This window comes from Dipodomys spectabilis, unplaced genomic scaffold, assembly GCF_019054845.1.
Source record: "Dipodomys spectabilis isolate Male_0828 unplaced genomic scaffold, ASM1905484v1 ptg000054l, whole genome shotgun sequence".
Lineage (NCBI taxonomy): Eukaryota > Metazoa > Chordata > Mammalia > Rodentia > Heteromyidae > Dipodomys > Dipodomys spectabilis.
The window spans coordinates 22,272,301-22,300,000 of NW_024870731.1; the positions used below are offsets into that span (position 1 = coordinate 22,272,301).

At 37.8% G+C, this 27,700-nt stretch overlaps 1 protein-coding gene across 7 annotated transcripts in view; it reads right to left on the reverse strand.

Annotated features, from left to right (window-relative positions):
* Positions 1-27,700, reverse strand: part of Fhit (fragile histidine triad diadenosine triphosphatase) — a 1,324,198-nt gene that overhangs the window by 441,613 nt on the left and 854,885 nt on the right. The gene's annotated exons all lie outside the window — the stretch shown is intronic.

Sequence of the window (27,700 nt, forward strand, 5' to 3'; positions counted from 1 at the left end):
CACACACACACACACAATTAGCATGCTGCAAGTAGGTTATTGAGATGGGGAGATAATACTAGAACCTACCTAGGAAAGCTAAAGTTTTCTCACACAGATAAGTGTTATTTCAAACATATTATATAAGTTAGTGGGTATGTATGCAGGTGTGTGTGTGTGTGTGTGTTCATAACAATAAATACCCAGAATAAGTAAAAAATAAGAAATGTACTCATTACCTTGCTCATATAACTGTAACCCCTTTGTACAGTATTTTCACAATAAAAATTAATTAAAACATTATTATATTGATAATAATACAATACTTAGAAAAAGTAAAATAAGAAGAATCAGGAAGTCATCAATATACATGTTTCTAAAAAACAAGGGCTTACCATAAAGAATTTGGGATATCATCATGAAAACACATAAAAATAGGTAAAGAAAAAATTAGGAAACTGCAAGACACTGGTTATAAAACAGTATGGTAGGAATAATGTTTAGTTACTAGAGAAGTTGAATTCCTTTTCCAGATACAGTTGAAGTTTTCTATGTGCATTTTAGACTGCTCTATGCTACTAGAATAAATGTCCTACTCAGGGAGAAGCCAGTGCCAGGAAGAGCAAACAAAGACAAAGTGTGTAGGTGTCCACAAAACTAGAGTAGCCAGCCAGACCCAGGGAGTTCTTGACAGTAACATTTTTATTAGAAATATTTTATCTCTGCCACATTACAAGTGATTTCTCTAGTACTGGGATACATTTAAAACTGTCATTTTAAATGTGTTTACACTTAATCTATATATGAGAATTGCTGACAAAGCCAAGCGTGATGTGTCATACTGATGATGTGTTAAGCTGAGGAAATTCAAAGTGCCACAGGCAACACCTTAACTGTATGAAACATTTTAATCATATTTTTTCTTGAAGGAGCTGATTAAGAGATACAGGCTTTCAGAACTTGACAATTTTTCTCTATCTTTCGCCAACCCTAAGTGCATCTAAAACCACCTCCCCAAATTGTAAAGTCATCTTCGGAAATTACATGTTGACACTTAAGCATTGCATAAAAGTCCAAGTTTTCCAGGATGGTTAAGAACTTAGAAAGCCTACAGAAAGACAAGACATGGGCCCAAATGATGTATACATTTTAAATATGTTTAGTTCCTTTTTGTATTAGTCATGTTTTAGGAACAAACTTACTCTTTTATGTATAATATATGTATTTTCAATCTCTCTTAAGAAATAGGCCCTTTTCAAAGCATTGGTGATTATTTTCTACAAAAGCTTGCTTTATTAATAGTATGATTCTGTGTTTGCAGACTATAAAAGTATAGTTCTGAGAATATAAAAGAATATAATCACTAGGGAAGGCAATAGATTTCTGTGTGGGCAAAAGTTTTAGACATATTTTTTTCAGTTGAATAGCATTAAAGAGCCATTTAGCTCTAAGTTTCCATGGCTGGCTGTAAAATGGAGATATCATTCATGCATTCGATAAATATTCAGAGAACATTCACAATGTTTCAGGTACGGAGATAGGTGGCATTGAGGTGACAGAGAACACACTAATTTTGCCTTTAAGGAAATTTACAACCTAGTGCTTCCCATCTACCTCACCATAGGAAGAATGTATATCAATTTTATTGACATTCGCAGACTAAACATGCACCTCCCCATCTAAATTTCAAAACAGGACTTAAAATAAATACCAAAGTATTTATTCAACTTATTCAGGCCCTGCGAACTTATCTTTTTAAGCATTGTATTATAAAACTATAGTTAATAGCACTTTCCCAGATTAGTGCTCTTCAGGAAGAATGTATGCTCCAGTAGTAAGTCTAGGCACTATATCACACATGAAGATATAACAGAACCCTATGACCTTGAGAACCTATAGTCCAAAAAGGAAGACAATTGTAATATTCATTAACTGATATCCATCCAGACATCTTCCTCCCTCTACCTCATTTGTATTACTTCTTTCAAGTAAGTTCAGGCAATCTGCCCACCCCAAAGGACTGTATAGGGTTTCACTAAACCAGTAGTAGAATTTCATTCTTTGCCAAAGACTGATTTGAGAAAGAAGTGTGGTCTAGTTTTAACCAATGAGAAAGGTGATGGAAATCTGTTAGAGGAAGCTCTTGATCCAATTTTTTGTAATCTTTATTCTTTTTTACTTTTTAGAAAGTATAAGAGAAACACAATTGAGAAATTAGTGAATTGAGCACAGAAATATAGGGGAAAAATAGAATTTTAATAGGCAGTGTTAGAAAAAAAAGGGTTGTAGCTGAAGAAAGATAAAATCAGATATATCCCATAGACTTGAAAACAAGGAAAATTCTAAGCAGATAAAAGACTTATGGAATCAAATTACAGAGTACAAGAAAACATAGGAAATTTCTCAATAACTAGAAATGCAGAAAATCCTTCCTAAGAATGATTTAAAAATTAGATCAATAAAGTGAAATGCATGCCTGTGTTAACATAAAACGTGTACGGTGAAGAATCCAAAAGCTAACTTCAAAGTCCTATTTGTAAGTTATGCTGGAAACCAAAGTTCCCAATATATAAAGGGCCTCAAAAATTAGGGGGGAAAATCACAATCATGCAGATAATGAATTAGAAATATGAACTTATCAGGCACAGAAAAATAACTGCACATTGACCTCAATCATATGAAAATATAGTGACTTTGCTGTTCATGAGAGAATGCAAATTTAAATTACATTAACAAATTATTCCTTAACTTTCTGTCAGGAAAATTTGTCAAGTCTCACAAATTTGTTTGACAATATAGTATGTTGGTCAACACCTAGGCAAATGAAACAGGCATTATCTTTTGACACACAATTTCACCTCTGAGAATCTATCAAAGAACATGGGCAAAGACAAAAAAAAAATAACCCTATACACAAAGCAACACACTGTAGCATTCTTTATGACTAATGAATGAAATTAATCAAAATGTATATAAATAGTTATGAACAGAATTAAGCAACAAAAAAAATCTCCTTATGATGGAGTAATATGAAACGCTGAAAAGTGGTATGTGTGGTGGGAGGGGGAGAGGGGAGGGAGGTAGGGAGGGGAGGAATCCTTTAGAGATTGCAAGGGAATGGGCTCTAGGGTATGTTGCTAAGGCAAAGAAGAAAGTTGATTAAAATGTGGGGTATATATAACTTACCTTTATCAACACATATGCGTATATCAAATTTAATATGTACCTTGTAGCTGTTTTAAAGAGGAAAACAAGCCAGGTACCAATGGCTTACACCTGTAATCCTACCTAGTTGGGAGACTGAGAACTGAGGATCAAGGTTCAAAGCCAGCCCAGGCAGGAAAGTCTGTGAGACTCTTTTAACATTTTTATTGTCAAGATGCTGTACAGAGGGCTTACAATTACATGAGTAAGGTAATGAGTATATTTCTTGTTGAACATTGTTACCCCCTCCTTTGTTTTTTTCCTACTATCCCTTCCCTCCCCCACCTCCCCACCCCCCACCAGAAGCTGTAGAGTTCATTTCCAACATAGTGTCATGTGAGGCTCATTGTTGCAATGGGTCATCCCATGTCCTTGTTTCAGCATTTTGTTATTCCCCTTCCCCTCCCCAAATTAGACGAATGGATATACAAGATGTAGGGCACCAAAATCAAGAACAGTGACAACAGGGGATATGCCATAGGGGGAAGAACATACAAAAGAAACAAAAAAATGACATAGTACATTAAAAACAACAACAACCTTATCTCCAATTTACCACTTAAAAAAAAAATAAAGCGAAAAATGAAGATGTGGCTCAAGTGGGAAGTGCCAGCCTTGAGTGAAAAACCTAAGACACAGCAACCAGGCCCTGAATGCAAGCCCCTCTAACAGCACCAAAAAGGAAAAAAAAAGAATAAAATTAAGAGACAAATGTATTTTAGAGATGTAGAAGTAAAGAGAAAGAGACTAAAGCATAGACCTCTTTGAATATCTGTTTATAATTGACTTTGAGATCACAATTCTACATCATTACACAGATTCATCATTTGTAACAGTGGGGGTCAGTTTCATTAGACAACGTCAAGATCATGGCAGCATTACCCAGTTCACTGACACAAACCCCAACCTAGGCATTGCCTTGTAATACCCTCAACACACACACTCAAAATAAGATGTGCCAGGCTGTTGCTGACATCACATGCTAGGTTATTTTATGATGCAGGAATTTGTTGTTGTTGTTGGTGGTGGTGGGGCTTGAACTCTGGGCCTGGGTGCTGTCCCTGCACTCTTCAGCTCAAGGCGAGCGCTCTACTTCTTGAGCCACAGAGCCACTTCCAGTTTTCTAGTGGTTTATTGGAGATCAGAGTCTCATGGACTTTTCTGCCCAGGCTGGCTTTGAACCATGATCCTCTGATCTCAGCCTCCTGAGTAGCTAGGATTATAGGCGTGAGCCACTGGTGCCCAGCTGATGCAGGATTTTTTTTTTTTTAAAGAAGGAATACATCTTTAAAGAATGACACAAGCATAGTGTCATGAGTTCACATAGCAGCAGGCACCTAGTCATGGATCATCAAGTGTCATGCATTTATGCATAATCAGAGCCACAGTGCACATCTGTGACCAGAGGTGCATCTGTCCTGTTCACAGCAGCAGTACCCAGCATGCAAGCGCAGCGCTGCAACAGCTGTGCACGCACCAGGTGACAGGGATTCCCAGCTCATTAGAATCTCTGAGACCACCATCATACGCGAGTCTCTGGTTGACATTTTTATGTGGCACATGACTATATAGTACAAATTTAAATCTTTTAAAAAATCTGTAAATTGAAAGTAAGAGAAAAACAAATGAACCTAATTTTACATCCAGTCAGTGTCCTAAGTACTCACAGAGGAGCTCTTCTCGGTGATTTTATTTTAAAACACAGTGATTTGGAGGGGGGGGGAAACTTCAAACAATGTAATTATGTTATTTATAGTAGGATTGATGTTGAGGCTCTGAGACTCATGTGCAAGTATTGTAGATAAATCAATGCAATTATGATGATGTCATTAACAACTGAGCTTTCGGGTTGGGTAAGGTGGTTCACACCTACAATTCCAGTTATTTGAGAAGTGAAGATTGGGAGAATTGCAGTTAGATACCAGCCCCCGCCCTTAGACACAAAAATAGCTAGGCTTCATCTCAACCAATACGGCAGGGGTGGTAGTACATACCCGCATTCCCAACTGTATGAGAAGTATATGTAAGAGAATCAGTCTGAGACTGGTTTCAGGTAAAACAAACAAACAAAAAACAATGTAAGATTCTATCCAAAAAAATGGAAAAGTGAAGGTGAAAGAGTTGGACTTGTGGCTCAAGTAGTAGAACATTTGCATTGTAAGTACAAGGTCCTGAGTTCAAATCTCAGTGTTGCTGAAGATAAAGAAAAGAGCGAGCTTTCTTTTTCATTCTTTCTTTTCTCTTTTCTTTTTCATGTGGAAAAATAAAAGAAAATAAAAATGTAAAATTCATGAGGTTAAAGCAATCTAATTAGAGAAAAAGGCTCTCCTAAAGATAAATCTACAAGTTGCCTTACATTCTTTCTCAGGTTTTTGCCTATAATGTTATTTTCATGGAATCCTCTTGAGGTTCATTTTTCACATGTGCACATGTAAATATGCATATGTACTTACTGAGATGCATAGCCTCACCCATCCATTACATTTCCCACCACAGCAAATACTGCACAGGCAAACTGCCTCCTCTCAGAGTACACAGATTATGTCAGTCTGCTGCCCACCCCATCTGCCCTCACTCCCCCCCTCCCCCTTCCTCAGATGCTCACTCTGTGCAGTCATTAGGCAGAAAACAGTTCTCAAATGTATGTTGTTATTTCCAGCTTTCAGTCATCAACTTGGATTTTGGTACTTCCAATAGAAAATAATTTAAATATAAGTTATGTTTAACTGGTAGAGTGTATATTAAAACCAGTGAGGGCCTGTCCTGAGCAATATTCTTTTTTTTTTTTTTTGGGTCCGGTTGTGGGGCCTGAACTCTGGGCCTGGGTGCTGTCCCTCAGCTCTTCAGCTCAAGGTTAGCCCTCTACAACTTGGAGCCACAGCGCCACTTCCGGCTTTTTTTCTTTTTGCTTATGTGGTGCTGGGGAATCGAACCCAGGGCCTCAGGCATGCAAGGCAAGCGCTCTACCACTGAGCCACCTTCCCAGCCTGAGCCATATTCTTGTCTTCAAAAAAGAGACAAACTGTCTTGTAGCCCATATGGTCTCTATTGGTAAGATGGAGCAAAGGTGACTTAAGAGAGAAGTTAGGACACCGACTTGTATATAAAAGATGTATCCTGTGACCATTTCAGTAACCTTCTTTAAGTATCAAAAAGAAAAGATCCTCAAGACAGAGGTTCAGAAGATACTTCTACTAGTAAGATAATGTATATTTTCTCAAGAAAATATTCATCTTTGACATAACATGAGATATGGAAGTTTGTGCCATAATGAGAGCCAAGTAAGTGTGGGTAAAGGGTAAAAGAAAAATTATAATGAATTAGTAAGAAGATGGAAAGAATCCATGTATAAAGTAATTGCATTAAATACACACACACACACACACACACACACACACACACACACACACAATGGATTGAGAATTGGCTTAGAGGTAGAGTGCCTATCTAGTATGCAGGAGGCCCTAGGTTTGGGTTTGATTCCTCAGTACCACTTAAAAATAATAAAATTAGTTTTAAAAATTATAGGTGGACCCATTGCAACAATGAGCTGTACAAGACGTTATGTTGAAAAACGAACTTTACAACTTTGGTTGGGAAAGGGGGGGGGAGGAGAGTGGGGTAGGGGGGGAGAGATGGGAAGGGATGGGAAGGGGAAACAAAGGAGGAGGCAACAATGCTTGATTAGAAATGTACTCATTATCTTGCTCATGTGATTGTAACCCCTCTGTATGATATTTTCACAATAAAAAAATTACATATGGTCGGTAACATATGAAAGAAAATAAAACATGGGGAGGGTACTAAAAAGGACCGTCTAAGAGAAACCAGGAGAAAATGGAAGATTTGAGAACACAGAGAAGCCTGCCAGAAAAAAAAAAAAAAACAAAACACCACAAACATGGTGGAGCAACCCTAAGCTCAAAGGGGTTTCCAAAAAGACCAGGAAATCAGAAGTTCCTAGAGGATGCCAAAGCAGCCTCCCCTTCACCCAGAATCCTTTAGCCATCTGTGAATGCATGCTTAATACTTTGAGAGCTTTCATTCTACTTGAAAATAAAAAGTACTTAAGAACCTTATGATAGCTTTATGTTATTCATTGATTTCTTGTGTTATCTAAGGCTCCTTGGTTGCCTACAAGAATGTAAATCGCTGGGCACCAGTGGCTCCTATCTGTAACCCTGGCTACTCAGGAGGCTGAGATGTGAGGGTTACAGTTCAAAGCCTACCAAGGAAAGTAAGTCTGTGAGGCTCTTATCTCTAATTAACCAACCCCAAAAAGCTGGAAGTGGAGCTGTGGCTCAAATGGTAAGGCCCTAGCTATCCTCAAGCAAAACAACTCAGGTATAGTACCCAGGCCCCAAGTTCAAGCCCCAGGACATTCAACATAAATGCAAATCAAGCTTGGCCTGGAGATCCAGGCCTGGAGATCCAGCTACTCTGGAAGTGGAGGCAGAGGGATCCCAAAGTTGAAGCCAGACAAGGTAAAATTACTGAGAACATATCTCACAGCTAAAATACAAACAAGAATGGCAGAGTGCTTTTTTAGCATGTGAGGCCCTGAGTTTAATCTTCAATACCCCCCCTCAAAATGTATCTCAAACTCACCTCAACCTTATATATGTAGATATGACAAAGCATTAGGCTTCAAACCTATTATCAAGCAATACACACTTTCTTGCCTGGTCTCTCTCCCTCTCTTTCCCTCCCCCTCCCATTCATCTTTTCTTTGCCTCTCATCCTCCTCCCTGTCCCTCCCACACATCTTCTCCTATCTCTCTCCTTCTCCTTTTCCTTCTTTCTTCCTCTTCTTTATTCTACCCACATTTGGTTTGTCTCTGATTATCTTTGGTTTGGGTAACACTGGTTATGGTATCTTCCACAAGCTGGCTCTGAAACCCCAAATGTACAGCTGGGTCAAAGCCTCTCGTCATGGAAGGGCTCTTATTGTCCTTAGAAAATGGATCAGCACCCAGTATAATCAGTGAGTCCCCAAAATCAGTGTCTACCCACAAGCTCCACACTAAGGTAGATAAACCACTATGCTCACCACATAAGGTGGTTTGTGCCATTAAACAGTTCCACTAAACTTCCAAGAAGGCCATTACCTCTCTAAGGGCAGGGTCATCAAAAGTTGTTTTGCCTTCTCTCTACTGTAAAACCTCCTAAACACACATCTCCTAATTAAACAGATAGGAAACAGAAGTTTTACTGTTATTTGTTTCGCTTTTTGAGAAAAGATCTCTATGCTTTGTAGCTCAGGATAGCCTGGAAGTCGTGATTCTCTGCTTCAGCCTCCCAATTGCTGAGACAGGAACTTGGAATGCTGTAAACATCATCAAAGAATTATTCCCACTCACTGAGAGACGCCATTAGACGATTGTGATGGACTAAAACAGCAGAGAAAAGCTACCCAGAATATGAAAGCAAAAAGAGAAAAGGACATGTTAACTTAAAACTGCCATCATTAGAAAACACATCTACTAGCATTCCATAGATTGAATGTATGAACTGAAAGCATTCAACAGTCTTCCTAAGAGTTAGGTTTTAGAAGCAGTCGATGGTTCTAAGAGTCTAAAAAATCCTGCAGTTGTTGTGTGTGAAACACAGGGGTTGTGAAGACAAATGTCAAGGGTAGCGATGGCTCAGGAAGACATATGTAAATAAAATTGCTGGTCCTACTCTCCCTACAAACAGGTCTCAGCTTGTGTCACCTCTCATTCTTGGGAGTTTCACGTAGGATTTTGTTTCAAATGGGATCATGTTCCACCCAATCCCCTCACTTTAATGAAGATGAACAGTTTCTGAGTTTTAGACTCTAATTCCCAATCCAACACTTCCTTTATTTCAGAAGGTATCCTTTCTTAAGTTTATTTGGCCCAGAAAATATTTTTTAAGAGTAATATTCTGGGCTTGAGTTCTTAGACTATATATACATATTTAAGCTGTGTTAGAGAATTTTAGGCTTCTGAAGAGCATTTCTGACCTCTCAAAGCTTCTAAAATCAACACCAATGTCAAACAAGAGAAGAAATATGTAGTGCCAGGTAAGGCAGTAAATGCCTGTAATTGCAGCACTTGGGAGGCTTAAGCAATGGGATTCCAAATTCAAGGCCACTCTGGATATAGTAAATTTGAGGCCTGCCTAAGCCACATAAAGAGACACTGTCTAATAAATATATACATACATACATATATATATATATATATATATACCCACTTACTGAAGTGTCAATGAATCTGCTTAGTAAGTCCCTTCAATAAACTATTTAGTTCAAATGAGCAGTTCTAGCAATAATCTTGATTAACAGCCTATAGGATCAGAAATAAATAATATTTATAACTTACTCTGCACAATGCATTGTATGTGAAACATACAATGCATAGGCTATGCCTTCATGGTAAAATAGACTTTCCAATAATCTTTAAGAAAACACTTACAGATTTTATAATGAAAAAGAATAATTACTAGAGTAATATTGGCTTTATTTTCCTCAATGAAGCAAATTTTTTCAAGGCCTCATCAATTAGCATGACAAATAAACATGCTCTACAAGTACAAGGCATATGTAATGAGAGTAAAATGAACAAATAACATGTTACACGTGTCTCTGTTAGCCAAAAAGGCAATAATAAAACATTTTAGTTTTACAATGTCAGAGATATCAGTCAGATGTCCACAAAATGGCATGTTATATAGATGTTAATGTATGTAAAAAATAATAATTTATATGGAAATGTGGATAGCTTGAAGAAGGTTTGTTACCATAACCTGAGAAGACACTCCCAAAGAATTTCACCAGGACAGCTGCATGCAGTTCTACAAATCTAATCTGTTTATTTGCTTTTATTGGAGATAATGGTTAGAGTTATATCTAAAATACCAATTCAATAAAAAGCTAAGTCCCTCAAGGCACATTTCGTTTTATGACATGTTTGAAGTTCTGTTTAATAGTGACAGTGTCTACGCTCTCAATGGGAGAAAGAGAATCAGTGTCCCATATGAATGTGAATCATAGGCAAAACCTGTTACAAACCATCTATGAAACTATTCATTATTCTGTTTGTCTTCAAACTCTGGGCTGAAACACACTGATGGATCAGAGTATGTTTACAATCTACTCATCCTGCAGCCTGCACTTAAACAAGGCTGATTGACTAGATTAATCCAAACAAGTGTAGGATTCCATTTTTGAATGTCTTAGGCTATCACCTAAGCCACAAGCAAAATTGATTTTTCCGGACATGTTCCAGTGTCTGCTCACCCTTTCCTGCTACCAACTGTCATCTCATCCCCTGATAAAACTCTTCACATGTTTGCAGTACCCTCTACTCCTTTCTATTCCAAACAGCTGTCTTCCTTTCCTGGCAGAAACTCTCTGACATCTGGATACTCAGGATGGGTACTGTTGTGATGGACAGCTTCCATTTTAGCCTACCCAGCTCTGAAAATAAAAACAAGCAATAGGAGGTAGAGTATAATACTTTTGCCTACTAAACAAATACTATTTCAAGTAATGGCTGTTTCTAAGAGTTAGAACTCTGAATAATTTGTTATAAACAGGCAATTCTATGATCTTTGTGAGATGGAAATAAATATAAAAAAATGTTATGATTCTGGCCTGGTACCAATTGCTCATATCTGTAATCCTGGCTACTCATGAGGCTGAGATAGGAAGATCATGGTTCAAAGCCAGCCAAGACAGACAAACCCTCCCGACTCTTATCTCCAATAACTAACAAGCAAAAAGCTGGAAGTGAAGGTGTGTGGTCCAAGTAGTAGAATCTGAATGAGAAAGTCTTATCAGAGTACAAGGCCCTGAGTTCATGCCCCATGTTATGAATCTGCAAGTACAAACTATGACATGCTTCTTAAATTTCTACCACAGTAATGGTGATGAATACAAGCCCCTAGAGTTCAAACACAAACTTTCTGCTTCATGGCCTAATTTGATGGTTCATTACTAGTCTTAAGAACCACAACATATATGCTACAAGAAAAAAATGGATGAGTTGATGAGAAGAGTTGATGGTCCATACACAATCAATCACCAGCTCCATGTTCTTCTTCTTCCTAACTACCTATCTTCACTTAGGTAATTTTTCCTATATCTCTTCAGCCTACCACTTCAATCTATTCTACATAAGCAGTCAAATAGTATGTTTTAAGTGTACAAAATGGATCATGTCATCTCCACCGCTCCTTTTCTAAATCCAATGAATGGCCTTTCTTCTACTTAGAATAAAACTCACACTTATCCACCTGCACCTCCAAGTCTTGCACAATCCTGGCCCCAGCTTCCCCTTCCGGACTTATCATGAGCCTATCTCCCTCATATTCAACATGTTCAGACCAAACTGGTCCCCCTTTCATTATCCAAATGCATCCATCTTCTCCTACCTGTAAGGTCTTATTATATGTGCTGTTCTCTTGGCCTGCTTCCCTCTTCCTCCTGCCTCACATCTTGATTTACTATGTGTCACTTCCTCAGGGAATTACTACTCAATCAACTAGAATATGCTAGGTATCCTTCTCTATCTCTCCTGGGGTCTTGTCATTTTTCTTTGTGACAGTTTTTACAACTGAATTTAATTAACATATTAAGTTGGACATTAAAGAGATTTGCAAAACTGTATATCAATGCCATTTTCCTCCATTTTAGGTTTCAGAAAAATGCAGGTTTTAAAATGTAAAGTGTTACATGAATGTATAATGAGCTTATTATTATATTAGGTGGATTAATAGTTTTTAATTTATTAGTTTTAATGTCTACTATGGTAAACACCAACAGATTTAGTAACATAAGCAAAAATTCTTTGGGTCTTCAATAATTTTTAGAATTATAAAAGGATTTTGAGACCAAAGAAATTTAAGAACCCTGAGCTTCCATCTTCAAACTTTCTAATGAAAAGCAGGATTGGAGGCATGTGATCCAAGTGGTAAAGTACCAGCCTAGAAAGCAATCCAAGCAAGCACAAATCCCAATACCTCAAAAGAAAAAAAAAGGCCAGGCTCCAGTAACTCATGCCTGTAATCCTCACTACTCAGGTAGCTGAGATCTGAGGAAGCTAGCCCAGACAGAAAAGTACCCATGAGACTCTTATCTCCAATTAACTACTAGAAAAATACAAGTGGAGCTGTGGCTCAAAGTACTAGAGCACTAGCCTTGAGCAAAATGATCTCAGGGACAGCACCCAGGCCCCAGCCAAAAGAGAAAGAAAGGAGAAATTATACTATGGCCTTTTAAAGAAGAAGGCTAGTATTATACTTTAAGCATTATAGAAGTATCAATTTAAAGTTTTACTTAAATGCAATTTATGTTTTGCTAAGCAAATGGTAACAGGATTGGTTAGGTCACAATGAACATATTAATTTTAACAGAGTTGATAAGAAAGTTCAAGTTTCTATGACAAATATAATTTACATCTTTAAATGAACACTTGTCTCCTAAGCATTTAAACAAATGGCACCTGTAATAACATATATTTATACCCTCAAATACATCAGGAAAAGATCATTGAAAAATCATAATTTATAAAGAAACCTTTTGATATGAGAGCAAACTTCTTAAAAGACTAAAACAATTTCATGATAACAAGATTATGGATTATCTCCAAAGGTTATTGCTATTAATTATTACTGAAAACAAACACATATATTATATGGTTCAAAGAGTTTCCTTTAATTTAAACTAATTGTTAATTCATCAAATAAGTTCAGTTACTATGTAACATGTATACTATATATAGATATATTCTATACATATATGTATACTATATATCATATTCCAGATCTCCATACTAAGAAAGCAATGGAAGTGGGATTTGAATCCAGATTTTGAACTTTAACACCATACCACCTATGTATAGATCAACTAGTTGTCTTTCTAACTCTCCTGCTTTCTGATCTCCAAACGCTTCCGCAGCTTCATTGAAGACTCTCATGAAACATACCTGGACCTGGAGCTCTAATTTTCACTAGAGCTGATTTAAGGTATTAATATCACCCATTGCCTAGGTAATATGCTAGGTTATGCTAGGTTTTTGTTGCTGGATGACTTCTCTGGGAATGTTGGGTTTGTGCCCTCAATTGTGTGTCAAGAACATCCAATATCAAATACTGATGCTCCCTGGCCGTTGGCCCAGGGGAAAACCAGTCCTATGGCATCTTTGTTTCTGTTATGGCCTCCTTCTTTGTTCAATACTTATTTCATCTGTTTGCTTAAGAGGTACTATAAATATCCAGAGTTTAGAGTATCCAGTAATTGAAAGAAAATCCTATTCAAGGTCAGTATATTTATGTGCAACAAAAAGGAGTTCTTGACTTACAATGTGTTATTTGACCTGACACCCTCCTGATTCAGATGTAAACCCTTTATTCAGTATAGAACCTTGAAGATGGTAATAATTTAGGGAAAGCAATACTTTATAACATATACTTGAGCAGATAGAGGGTTCTGAGATCATTTGATAGAATGTATTATTATTTTGTTGAACTGTCAATGGAAGGAAAACTGGGTGCCAGGTGACTCATGCCTATAAACCTAGCTGCTTAGGAGGCTGAGATCTGACTATTGTGGTTCAAAGCTAGCCCACGAAGAAAAGTTCAAAAGATTCTTATCTTCATTTAACAAGCAAGAAGCCTGGAGTAAAGCCATGGCTCAAGTGGTAGAGCACCAACCTTCAGTGGAAAAAGCAAAGCAAGAATATGAGGCAACACACACACACACACACACACACACACACACACACACACACACACACACACAAACTGCTTCTTCTAAGAGCTTGCTCTTCCACCCCATTTCTTCTCACCTCCATCCTGAAGCTAAGGTTACTAACTTTAAAGCCCCATGACCTTTACTTAAAATTAAATTGTACAAAATTACAACTATACAAGGACAAAAACTACATGAGCAATCTAGGCCTCATGACATATACCTATAATCCCAACAGTTGGGATTATAGGAGAGAGGGAGGGAAGGAGAGAGAGAGGTAGAGAGGGAAGAAAGGGGAGAGCAAGACAGAGATAGAGAGAAGGAAATAAAACTTGTAAGTTCACTCACTCCTCCAATATTAAATATTCAGAAAGCTGAGATCCAGAGGATCAAAGTTCAAAACCAGCCCAGGCAGAGAAGTTCAAAGACTCTATTTCCAAAATAACTGGCAAAATGTTGGGTTGGGGGCATGGCTCAAGTGGTAGAGGTAACAACCAAGCTAGATCAAGGCCTTGAGTTCAAACTCTGATATTAGAGGTAAAAAATAAAATTGTATAAACCTCAGTTCCCACCAAATCTATAGTTGTCTTAACTAAATTATAATAGTTCATTTACCTTGTAATAATTGCATTTATGTACTCATACTTTCATTTTCCATGATTGGGGCCAAGGAAAATCCTATGCATTAATCCTTTGCCTACAAAAGCTTATTTCAGTAAGAAAGTGGCAAAGAATGACATGTTAAGATAGGTGGTGGACATGAACTTGAGGTCTAACTGCCAATAACAGATTCCATTAAAACAATGAACAAGTAGATCTCTATCACAAAATGGAGGTCTTGGGTCCTAATTAGGTCTGTGTGATTTACAAACGTAACATAAAAGCTGGAGTGGGATAAATATATCAAATAAACATCAGGGCTGATAAAAACTGAGCAAAATGCCTTGGCCTGAATGGTTTCTACCGTTACTCTTTGTGCATTTCCAAAGCCTAATCATTCCTCAAAGTTTTTCCATCTCTAATTCTGTGAATAGTTTCTGAGAGATGGAATCCAGTAGTAGAGTGCTTGCCCAGTGAGCATTCGGCTCTTGTTGGGGACCCCTGATCTCCCTAAGCAAGGCTGAAGGCACCTTTGGCTAGGATGCCTAAGTGGTCAGGGTCTCTTAGGGAGAGTGCAGGGACATGCATAGAGCTGTGGTCCTGGCCCCTGGCCCTTCTCCCAAACCAAGGTAAGAAGATAACTAATTTTCTCAAAGATGTTAGCTTAAGAGCTTATTTAGCTCAGGGGTTATTTTTCTACAAGAATGATGCCTCTTTTGTGTTAGAAAGGAACCTTATTTATTCATCACTAGCTATGTATAAAGTTTACTGCCTTTCCTACTACACAACTGGATAATAAAAACTGCTTGGGAGATGAACTAGGGGCTTTCATCCTCTAAAATGGAGTGCCCAGAGGTTCCCTATTTTGTTTCCTGACACTATCTGTCTTTCTCTGTCTTTCTTTCTCCTTTCTTTCTTTCTTTCTTTCTTTCTTTCTTTCTTTCTTTCTTTCTTTCTTTCTTTCTTTCTTTCTTTCTTTTCCTTTCTTTCTTTTCCTTTCTTTCTTTTCCTTTCTTTCTTTCTTTTCCTTCCTTCCTTCCTTCCTTCCTCTCTCCTTCCTTCCATCCTTCCTTGCTTCCTTGCTTCCTTCCTTCTTTCCTTTCTCATACAAAACTATCCCCTTTCTGAGTACCTGTTCACCTCTCAGCACTGGACATGGCAGGCTCTAAATGCAGTCCCTAGTAACAGCAAAAAGTAGGACTTATAAGACAAATTCAAATACATAATTATTATGATAATACAAAAATTCCTTGGCCAAGGATATACTATTTATTTAACATTTCTCACTACCTTTAAATACAACTTGAGTCACAAATGTGTTGTTGACAGAATGGCCAAAAAGATAAATAGGATTTGCTCAAATTCAAGGCTGGTGGCTTCAAAAATCTTGTTTTCCAGTCCAAAACACTTAGTGGAGAAGCACTGATTATACATTTAGAACTTGCACGTTCTTTACAGTAGTTCTAAAAGAAAAAAAAAGGCACAGTACACATAATTTCCATGTAACTATGTCTAAGCCTTTCTGAATCCAGAGTAACATCCAATTACCCAATACTTCCAGAGCAACTTGTGTGATTGTTTTAATATATATTCACAGCATGTGTCCTAATGGCTCCCAGCTGCCATCGAAAGGGTGGGCTAGCCACATGAATTAACAATAACACATTTGGTATATTATGGATCTGTGAGGCCTAAAGCATTTAGCTAGTTTCCTTATAATTCTTAATGTTCCCCCATGGCTCTTAGGACTCATGTAACTGTGTATTCAGCTGCTCCCAAATGTTAAATGGAGAGAAAGATACCACCTAAAACTATGTAGAGATGTGTTCTATATTTTTTTTATTTTTTCTAATTGACATCTGTTATAATATGTATATTTATGGAGTAAAATATAATGTTCACATACATGTATAACAACAAAATTAGGGTATATTACCTATCTTTCACCTTTTATATTGATCATTTCCTTGTGAGAAAGCTTTTAAAATCCTCCCTCCTACCTATTTTGAAATATTCAATATAATCTTGGTAACCACAGTTAGCAGCTGTGCAACAGAATACCAGAACTCATTCCCCTACTTATCTGCAACTTTGTTCTTCATGAAGAGTCACGGCTCCAATTGCCACTTTATCTTCCCCTGCCATTAGTAAAACATCATTGTACTCTCTGAGATCAGTGACTTTATATTTCACATCAGTGGGGTCACATGGTATTTGTCTTTCTTTGCTTGGCTGATTTCACTCAACAAAATGTCTAGGTTCATTCATTTTGCCACAAACAATAGAATTTCATTCTTTTTATGGTTTCATAGTATTCCATTGAATATATAATCATATATACACACTATATTTTCTTTATTCATTCTTTCATTGACAGAGTGCAAAGAGAACCTACAGAATGGTGAAAATATCTACAAACTATGCATCTCATAAGAGGTAAATATGCAGAATATATAAGGAACTCAACTCCACAGCAAAAGAAAGAAAGCTACCTGATCTAATTACAAACTAAGTAAAAGACTTGAATAGATAATTCTCCAAAGAAGACACATTCTTCATGTAGCTGCTTTAGTCATCTACGAATATATCAGGTCAGCTCACTCCAACTCAAAAGATTCCAATGTTTTAATACACACACTTTCAATAGGAATAAATGAAAGCTACTTGTCATGGGCCACAAGGTCCTTTGTGACCTCTATCTCCCCAACTGATTTTTGGGCCATCCTTATTATGAGACCTAAACAATGTCAACTCTCTGTTACCCAAACCAGTGATATGTGATGCACCCTCAGCCTGGAATATCCTCACCCAGACCTTTTAATAACCAGTTCCTTCTCCTTCTACAGACCTCCATTCAAATCTCACATCAGAGATCATCGCACCCACAGCTGACCTCATTTTCCTATGCGTGGTGAACTTGATAAGCAAAATTATTTTAAGAATTGTGTTTCCATCACTTAAGTGTGGGTATAAACACATACACACAAAAGAAGAATTACATCTCACTTGATGAGGTGAGATAATTGGTCTGTGTTGCCTGTTACTCTCTTCCCAACACTAAGAACAGATTCTGGTAGGCAGTTCTCAACAGAACACACACACGTGTGTGTGTGTGTGTGTGTGTGTGTGTGTGTGTGTGTGTGTGTGTGTGTATTTATATAAACATATATGTGTGTCTGAATATGTACATGTGTGAGGGTGTTTGTGGCATGAAAAAATGAACCTTCTAGCCTAGCAGTTCTGTGAAGAAGATACTCGACCTATGAATATATAGGATTTAGCTGGTTAAAATTTCATATAAAAGGAGGAATAATCAGCATCTTTCCTGGAAACACAGTGCCATTCTCTCTTTAGAGAGCTTCCCTTTACCTTCCCCGGCATGTTCCTTAAACTACTGTATACTCCTAACCCCTCCCCCATACCATCTGGCCTGCCTGTAGGTATCACACACACCAATATTTTACTTGGTATTTTTCCCATCCCTCTTTTTTTTTTTTAATGGTAGCTGCACACTAAATAATATTTGTAAAATGAGCTTCTTTTCCCTAGGGATGTTATTTTCTTGTCCCAAATCACATTACAATTAATCTGAGGTGATTCAAACATAAGGACATGCCTATACACAGACATATATTTAAATACACCTTCTTTGTTTAAAGCTATCGCTTCCAATACCTGGAAGCAGTGCATTTCCAAGGAGACACTGGAGATTAGGTTGCAGGGCCCAAGCTCCCTGAGGTAATATGTCACTATAGAGGGTTTTGAGGACTATTGATGCTTCCTTAAACAGGAACTCATTCTGCCTGAGCCTAGTGAGGCCCTGTGTGAGCACTTCACTGAGGATAACACCCCGAGCAGAGAGGCATTATCTTTCATTATCTCTATTACACAGGAGGCACAGATTATCAAGAGCTCAAGACATTTGTTCAAGGTCAGAGGTTGCAACAAGCCTGAGCAGTGTTCAAATTCAGGTCACTGTCTGGCACTGGTGCCCAACTAACTGCATCACAGCAGTTTTCTCAGAAAAGCATAATCAACACATGCTTTGTTTCACAATAAAACTCTCCTTCTCCCCAAAGGGACTCATGTCAGAGCTTTTATTTACTTATTTTGTTTATTAATATGAATCCTGCATGCACACAGGTGACTTTACTGCCATATCCCTAAGCTCCTTGAGAGACTGCTAAAAACAAGTGGAGCTGTCCTTTCCATTCTGAATCTAATCACTGTATTTCATACATCTAGACTTTTATTTTCATAATTACAGGCTGTTCTGGGACTCTTCTAGTACCTCTACCCAAGTCCAGGCCCTAACATCTTTCTTAGCATCATGGATAATTCTCCACAATAGGCCATATAATTTGTATTGCATAATCAAGAACAGCCTTGAATGTTTTGTCCTATTAGTTAGCATTTAGCATAACAGTCAAGAGTACCTAGGACTGTTTTGGGTCTGGCCCCAAGTCCCTTCTCATTCTCAAAGTAAAATGAACTTACAGCTCTGTACATAGCTGTGCATCTATCTCCTCTTCCCTTTGTTCTAAATGCCTGTGGGGCAGGCAAAACAATTTGGGTGTAGTCATTTTTTTAAACAAAATGTGTAAGTACTTTCTCTTATTATATATAGTGAAATATATATATATATATATACATATATATATATATATATTTGCTTACTAATAGCAGCAAACTTAAACTTTTATTGTCTTCCTGTCAGATATTATGCAAAGAATTTTTTTTTACAAAACAAATTTACTTCTTCAAAAACAAATCTCCTTGTGGAGATTTGACATAAGAGGAAGCAGGTTCATAGAGGCTGCAAAGACTCCTGATGGTAGAGCGATTGTTCTGAAGATCCACAACACCCTCTGTGGAGTTGAAACTGTCCCCACATAATCCTTGCATGCAGACTGTCATCAGTATAACCATAGAGTCCTAGTTTATTAGTTCTATTCCAATATATTTATTAATATTCTCTGAAGTACCCTTTTGGAACAATATATCACAGGCCACCCTTACCATCAACTCCCTTATGACAGGTTGATGTATTCTTCTTTGAATCTTTCATCATGATTTCTAGATTTTATATTAATACAGAATTAATGGCACAACATCTCCATTCATAGATTTTATACCACATGTTGTGTATGCTCACTTTCCAACAGTAATGGCATCCTGACTTTACCAACTCATACACTGTACCCTGTTCTGCCAGAGTCTCCCCTTCTCTTGGCATTACCTAAGGACCTGGTGGGACACCATTTCAGTGTCTTCATTAAGTAAACACTGACCAATTGAACTGGATATTCTCCAAATATCTACCCTAGTTCATTCTTTAAAAAACAATTGTCAAAAACTTATTCTTACACGATAAAGGTACAAAGATACAAAGCAACTCCCAAGGAACTTACAGCCCAGTGGAGCAATTGCAAGTAGAACAAAAATTTGGAAAGCTGTGGGAAAATGAGGATGGAGAAAATTCAGAAACAGGGCTAAAGGACTAGAAGCCATTCTCCATGAATGACTATCTGCAAGATGGAGGACTTCTCAGACAGAAGATAAGGGCAGCTATATGGAAGTATACAGTACGATTAGGCAGGAGGTAAAAATCTTAAAACCAAGTTGTGAAGGTTGTACTGACCTTCAGAAGCTTGTTCCAGGAAACAGTACAGAAATTGTTAATAAGGACTTAGTGCAAAATTTGTTCTCTGACAGTGATTTGAGAATCATCAAAGTTAAGTTGTTAACTGGGCACCATGGGAAGACAGAGGGAAGGGACAGATGACTTAAGGACAGTTCAGAGCTGATATACAATTTACTCTTACATTCTCTCCCTCATCTTTTATTTGGTAGGTGTTAGGGATCAAATCCAGGGACCTCACTTATTCTAGGCAAGTACTCTACCATTGAGCTATCTACCAGACCTTGTTTTTTGTATTTATTATTAAGTAGTCAATAATAATTAAGGGATTACAATTCCAAAAGTTATGTCATGAGTACAATGCTTTTTGGTCAATGTCATCCCTTCCTTTGTTCTCCACCATTTTCTTCTTCCCATCCCTATCCTCAAGTTACACAATTTATTTTTTGCTTAATGTACACTGAATATAATGACTACATTTGCTCACCCTTCCTCCTTCCATTCCTATGCCCTCCCCTGTGCCCACCCCTCAAAACATGTTTCCACTTCCTTGAAGACCTTGGTTTTTTGACACATCTGGTGTTGTTATGACACTGTAAACTCACAGTCTTTCTTTCTCTGTCTCCTGAGTGCTGAGAGATTCCAGGTGTGAAACATCGTGCCCACTTCTATACTTAGAACAACATATCCTTAGGACTAGAGAAAGATAAAGTTCTGAGTAGGAAAGGAAAATGTCATCCTCACACTTCTGTGGACCCTCTAGGGTGCTGCATGGACCCAGGAAACCAGGATCTCTCTATAAAACAATGTTGGATCATGGGTGAGGCTGTTCTACAGAGAGGCAGTGGGCAAACAAAAGAATTGACTGGAGGAAATACTCACATAGACTTGGTCTCTAATCAGTTTCAAATTATTCTCCTCATCTACTGACATGCTTATTAGTAGCCCAACCATCCAGATTGGAAAAAAGTCCAGTGGAAAAACAACAGTTGGTTGTCAGCACTGAAGAGAATCAGAGGAGGGAGGTAGAGTCAGGAAGAGGACTTCTTAGAGCTTGTAAATGTGTCTAGAGAAAAGCCAGAGAATCAAATATTCATCCTACAGTTCCTATGCAGGGAAGAACTGGTTTCAGAGCAAGTTCCCCTCGTTGGACACTGATTTCCCACTTCTTCTCCATCACCAAGCTACTCTTCTATCTAAATATGTGCTTCTTTCTTGTCCTCTGGCAAGAACATCCATCTATCTAACGTGGTAATTGAATCAAATTTAATTTAAAGCAAATCAGAAGTCCTTTCCATGCATCGATATAAGAAAGCACTTAATCTCAATAAACTAGCAGTTAGGATGATGAGAAAATCTACAAGAGCTCAGAGGTACATAGCAAATCAAAATTCTCCCCATTCATGTAAAGGAATAAGGCTAAAATAAGCTTTCTCTCTCTTTTTTTTTCCTAAACCACATAACATAATAGATATTAGAATGATGGGTTGGGGCAATGAGCTGTGACCACTGGTGATTCAAAGGAATCCCCAAACACTACCCACTGGTTTCACAGAACTACATTGGCTCTAGAAAATGACATTTACAGAGACTCTTAATAAAATGAACATCTTTGGTTGCTTCATATGTTATTGGATTTTTGGCATATATTTCAGAACTCTAATACCTTGACTTTGCCTATGAGTGAAGCGGGTATTCCCCACAAGACCATGCTCCCAGCCTTGGAAATATTTTCATTACCCAAGTAAGAGGCAGTGAGAAAATGAAAGTTTCCTTACTCAGGCCATGTAGACAGCTTAATTCAGGTACAGTATGTTTTCATTATTTGCATTTCCCTTGAAAGGTGAAATATGTCTTCTAATCATGTGATATCTGCTTTGGTTTTTTTGTTTGTTTGGTTTTTTAAATGTGCCTTTGTTAGTGAGCTACAGAACACAGATAGAAACAATATGGCTGAACTAAACCATGACTTATGCTAATTTAACATTTGCCCATATTTACCATCAATTAGGTAAACTGTGGATAACTGTCCAACATTGTCTTAGAGGTCCTTAAATAATGTAAGTTTTAAGTACTCATTAGAATGAAAGGGACTGACATGGCCTGTAGCTCCTAGCTCCTACAGTCTGCCGAATGCTGCATTGACAAAGAGCTCCTTTGTTTCAAGGTTATTCTCCATTTCTTTCTCCCTCTTCTTGACTTTTTTTTAATTAGGAAAAAGAGAGCCATTTTATCAACTAATTATTAAGTAACTTGTGCACGACTGCATTTATGTGAGACATCAGAAAAGAGAACTCCATAAAGACAGAAAGGAGATCAGTGATTGTTAGGCTTTGGGGGATAAGACAATGGAAGCAATTCCTTAATAGCTTTAGGTTTCTTCTGGAGCTAGATGGCAGTGGCAATGGTTACCTGACCTTTGAATTATGCATTCTGAAGGGGATATTTTTTTAGAATGTAATTATAACTACCAAGAGAAGATTAAAAATAACGTGAATCTATGGCTCAGGATATAGACTCTGCAGGTTCAAACATATACATACACACAGAGAATACGCACACACTATGCATAAAGTTGATTTCTATCATGCAGTTGTATTAACAAATTTAACATAAACATAAATCCATGAGCTCATATAATCTCAATCATTTCATGGAACCAAAACTCAGATCAAAAATGTTACTTTCAGCTCAGAATCTACCCCATACAGCCTTCAGTGACCACCCCATCAAGGTAATCAAAATCCATTCTTCTAATACCATGAGAAAATTCTAGAACTTTTGGAGGAGGAGAGGGATAATGATTCAGAGCAAATGCTCAGCCACTAAGCTATATCCTCAGCTCTGTGTGGTACTCTCTTCTAGCTTCCATTCCTGAACAAGATACCATTTAGTTTTGACAGCTCCTCTTTGTTGCTACAAACAGCTATTTAAAGATGCCTACCTTTCAGAACAACTAACCTTATTGAGCACTTGTCAAATTGACTAGCATATATATAGTTTCCACTTACTCAATTAAACATTAATCTAGGTGTTGATGTGAAAGAAATTTACAGATGTAATTCAAGTCTCTAATCAGTTGACTTTAAAATTAGAGAGAGATTACTGCATGGGCCTGGTTTAATCAACTGGAAGGCCTTAAAAGAAAGGCTTGAGTCTTCTTAGAGGAGAGACAATGGGAAGGAAGGAAGGAAGGAAGGAAGGAAGGAAGGAAGGAAGGAAGGAAGGAAGGAAGGAAGGAAGGAAGAAAGGAAGGAAGGAAGGAGATAATAATAAAAAGTGATCATACTTTTTCCAGAGCAGATAATAAAAATGATAATACTTTTTACCTTTGCACACTAATAATGTATGGTCAACTATTTCAAAGGCTCCTTGATTATTTTTGAAAGCCAGCCACAGGCCATATTTGCTTCCTGTCTTTTATCATTCTTAAAATGTGAGTCATATTACAAGTTCACAAGTTCAGGTTATATTCATAGAAGGGTGGTGGAGATGATTTTAGATGATCAGTCTTTTCAAACTCCCTTATACTTCAAAGCAACATCAGAGAAAGGCTTCTCTTGGGTGGATCACAGTATCCATTTTAAGAACAAGATCTCTTAGTTCCAATATCATACTCTTCCCCACTCCCCCCCTGCCTCAACATATTCTGGAGCAGGATGGCAGATTGAAGATAACTATCCATAAAAGCAACCACAGCCTGTAATCCTAGCTACTCAGGGGGTTAAGATCTGAGGATCGTGGTTCAAAGCCAGCCAGGGCAGGAAAGTCTGTGAGACTCTTAGCTCCAATAAACCACTCAGAAAACCGGAAGTGGTGCTGTGGCTCAAGTGGTAGAGCACTCACCTTGAGCTGAGGAGCTGAGGGACAGAGCCCAGGCCCAGAGTTCAAGCCCCACTACTGACAAAAAAACAAACAAACAACCACATTCTATCCTCTGTCTTTTCTTCTGGTTTAAAACTGACTAAAGAACAGTTTCTGGTCTTCTAACTAGAAACATTTTTTTTCAAAAGTGAAATTAAAGCCAAAGTGGAATTCTTTTTTTTTTTTTGAGGGGGTGGGCCAGTCGTGGGGCCTGAACTTGGGGCCTGGGGGCTGTCCCTCAGCTCTTCAGCTCAAGACTAGCACTCTACCACTTGAGCCACAGCGCTACTTCCAGCTTTTTTCTTTTTGCTTATGTGGTGCTGAGGAATCGAACCCAGGGCCTCAGGCATGCAAGGCAAGCGCTCTACCACTGAGCCACCTTCCCAGCCCCCAAAGTGGAATTCTTAATTTTTTCCTTTCACAATTTTTCCCATTCAAGTCTCTTCCATCTTAGTTCCACTGTGACTTAAGCCAAGAACAGGTCAGGATAAAGAAGTGGTGTCTGTCTCTAGCACATCCCAAAGCTGCCCACTGATCTCCATCTCCATCACCAGTACCTTGCTCAGGCTACAGTAATGTCAAAGCCATCTCCCAGCTTCCATACCTGCCTCTCTGCAAGCTGAGCTACAAACAGAAGATGCCCCGTGCTCTTTTTCAAATGATTAATTAGGTGTAATGCCACTTACAATTCCACATGAGACCGGATAGCTGATGACACTAGAGGAGTATTGCTGGGTTTTAGATGTGAGGGAGATACAATGGCTAGATTTCTTTTTTTAAGAGTTGAAATGTTTTAGACGTATACAGTGCAACCTGCACAAATAAAATGACACCATAACTGCTTCAGAAAACACAGGCAGACAGGGTGAGGGCATGAATAAAATAAGACTGACCATGGGTTGGAAATTATTGAAGCTGAATAAAGCATCATCAGGAATTAGTATACTTTTCTATTTTGTGTATGTTTAAAACTTTCATAACAAAACCTTTTTTAAAAAACCCCAGTGTGGGAGGGACATACAAAGCAAAAAAAAAAATCATCTGTACAAGATGTTAGGTCAAAAAATGAACTTTACAACTTTGGCTGGGGGAGGGGGAGGGGGTTAGGGGGAGGGGGGCTAGGGGGAGGAGGGAAAATGGGAAGGGATGGGAAGGGGAAACAAAGGAGGAGGCAAAAATGCTTGGTTACCTTGCCCATGTAATTGTAACCCCTCCGTATGGCATTATCACACACACACAAAAAAAATCCCAGTGGATCCTGATTACATTTAGAGTCAAATAGTAAGCACTTGCCTTGGCCAAGTTAACCCTTTGTGACCTCATCCCATTCCAGCTCTGCGGGGAGCCACTGACCAGCCACCCAGCTGTCCCTGGGCCTTCATCATGCCAACATCTTTGCCACCTCAGCAACTTTGCTTACGCTCTTCCTTTAGTTTTAGTCTGGAGGGGCCCTACCTTGGAAATTCCACAGTTGTATCCTTTTCCTCCAGATGACCCCACTCCACCTCACACTCCAGTAAAGGTCTCCTCTGACATGCAACTTGAAGGCAACCACCCTTCATGCTCTCCTACTACCTCTCTGCATCTTTCTTACTCAACATTTTTCCTTTATTTTCTTCAGAATGCTTGGCAATTTTTAAATCACCTTTACATATGGAATCAATCCTTTAAAAAATGTATTAGTTGTCAGCATCTTCTACACACTGGAACACAGACATGCTCTGGCAAATATGCCATGCATAAAAGTAAAATTCTAAATATCACACAGTAACTGAATCCTTTGTGAACCTTCATGGTTAAGGCTGTACACACAGCACCCAAAATTTTAAAAGCATGTGTATCTATATGCTGGAAAATTGTACATAGATGTAGTAGTAAATGAACTTAATATGTATGGAATTCTTTTGCATTAAGTGTAACTACATAATAAAGATTCTTACATACTAGAATATTCTCATGTATTAATGCAATACATGCTTCTGTGTGTTTATTTTTAATTATAAACAATATATGTATGCCTATACATACATATATAGTTATTATTCTGATATTAAACACATTATTGTTAATTCACATGGAAAGAATATGATAGTTAATTTAGCTACATTTCTAGCAAGAGATTTTGTTACATATACTTTTGCCTGGCTTCAGACTTTCGAATTCATATGACATTCTTAGCTGGTATAAACTGTGTTGGCATAATAAGTTTTGATTTCCTTTCAGATGTTCCTGGCTGCTACAAGAATTGATTTCTAAGATTCTCCCCATTGACCTATAAGGCTATGAGGTAGAGATATCACTCCTTAATCTCAAAGATTCAAGCTGAGCTACATTCCTTCCCATTGTGTACCTGTCACCTTCAAAGTCTGCTGCCTTTGGAGAAACACAAATGTATTAGTGACAAAACACTGACTGAAAAAACACTGGCAGGGCTTAACTCACCTTAAAGTGCTATTTTAATAATGATAGTGTAATATTGTTCATTGCAGGATAACTTAACCAGGTTATCATAGATATATTATACTTTTATTTTCATATAGATGCCTTTCTAAGTATAAATTTTTGGCCTGGGCTGTGCAGGTACCCAACAGTGTTAGGAATAATACTTAACAATGTGCAATTTCTTCATGATGAGGAATGGGAAAAAGATCCTAAAACACACCCAAAATCACTCAAATTCTAATTGGTCACTTTAAAAGGGGAGGAATAGCCATAAAGGGAAGATACACCATCTTGAATGTATACATTTCCATCAAATAAGATTATTCTAGATTCTGCTCATTCAATAGCTTCAAAGGACTTTCCTTGACCTGGGGGTATGGCTCAATTGGTAGAGTTACTGTTTAATAAGCAGAAAGCCCTGAGTTTATATCTCAGTACTTCCCTTCAAAAGGCCCTAACACATCTTTTTATCTGCTAGAACAAAGTGTGACACACACACACAGATAGATAATTGCCAAGGTCCTTCCCAGTCAATAAATTGCTTATATATATATATTTATACCCAAATATATGTATATACATACATATATATACATATATTTGCATATCCTTAAATACTCTTAAATACCTTAAATACTCTTAAATACCTTAAATACTCTTAAATACCTTAAAAACGCACAAGAGAACAGCAAATAAAGACTCATTTAACCTCCATGTTAACACATTTGACAGTGTACAATCAGTAATCTGAAATGTACCAAGCAGCCCAGCCTGCTGCCCATTTGACAAAAGGAAGCCTGGAAAACATCACAATTGGAAGCTGTCAGCCACTCTTACTTTGACTGAAGAGGGTGTAATACATTTCCTAAAAAGGTTTCTTCCAGTAGGACAACACAGTAAACACAAACAATAAGCAAGATCCACTGCAGAGATACTACCAGTATTTGAATTTTTTTATTTGCTTTTGTTTTTAAAGTCAGTCAACACTAAGAATATAATTTTCTCCAGTCTCATGGAGTATTATTAGACTGGAATGCCTCTGGCCAGAAAACCCATAGGGTCACTTGTGTTTTCCATATATCTACCTGGTCTATTTACAATTCTTCAAAGTCCTTTACAACATATGATCCTTATTCCTCATGTCCCTGAATTCACCCTTTCTCACAATGCTTTCTTGTTTGTCTGTCAAAATCTGGGCTGTATGCAACCACCCTCAGAAACTTGCCATGATTACTATCTCATTGTTAAGTCAA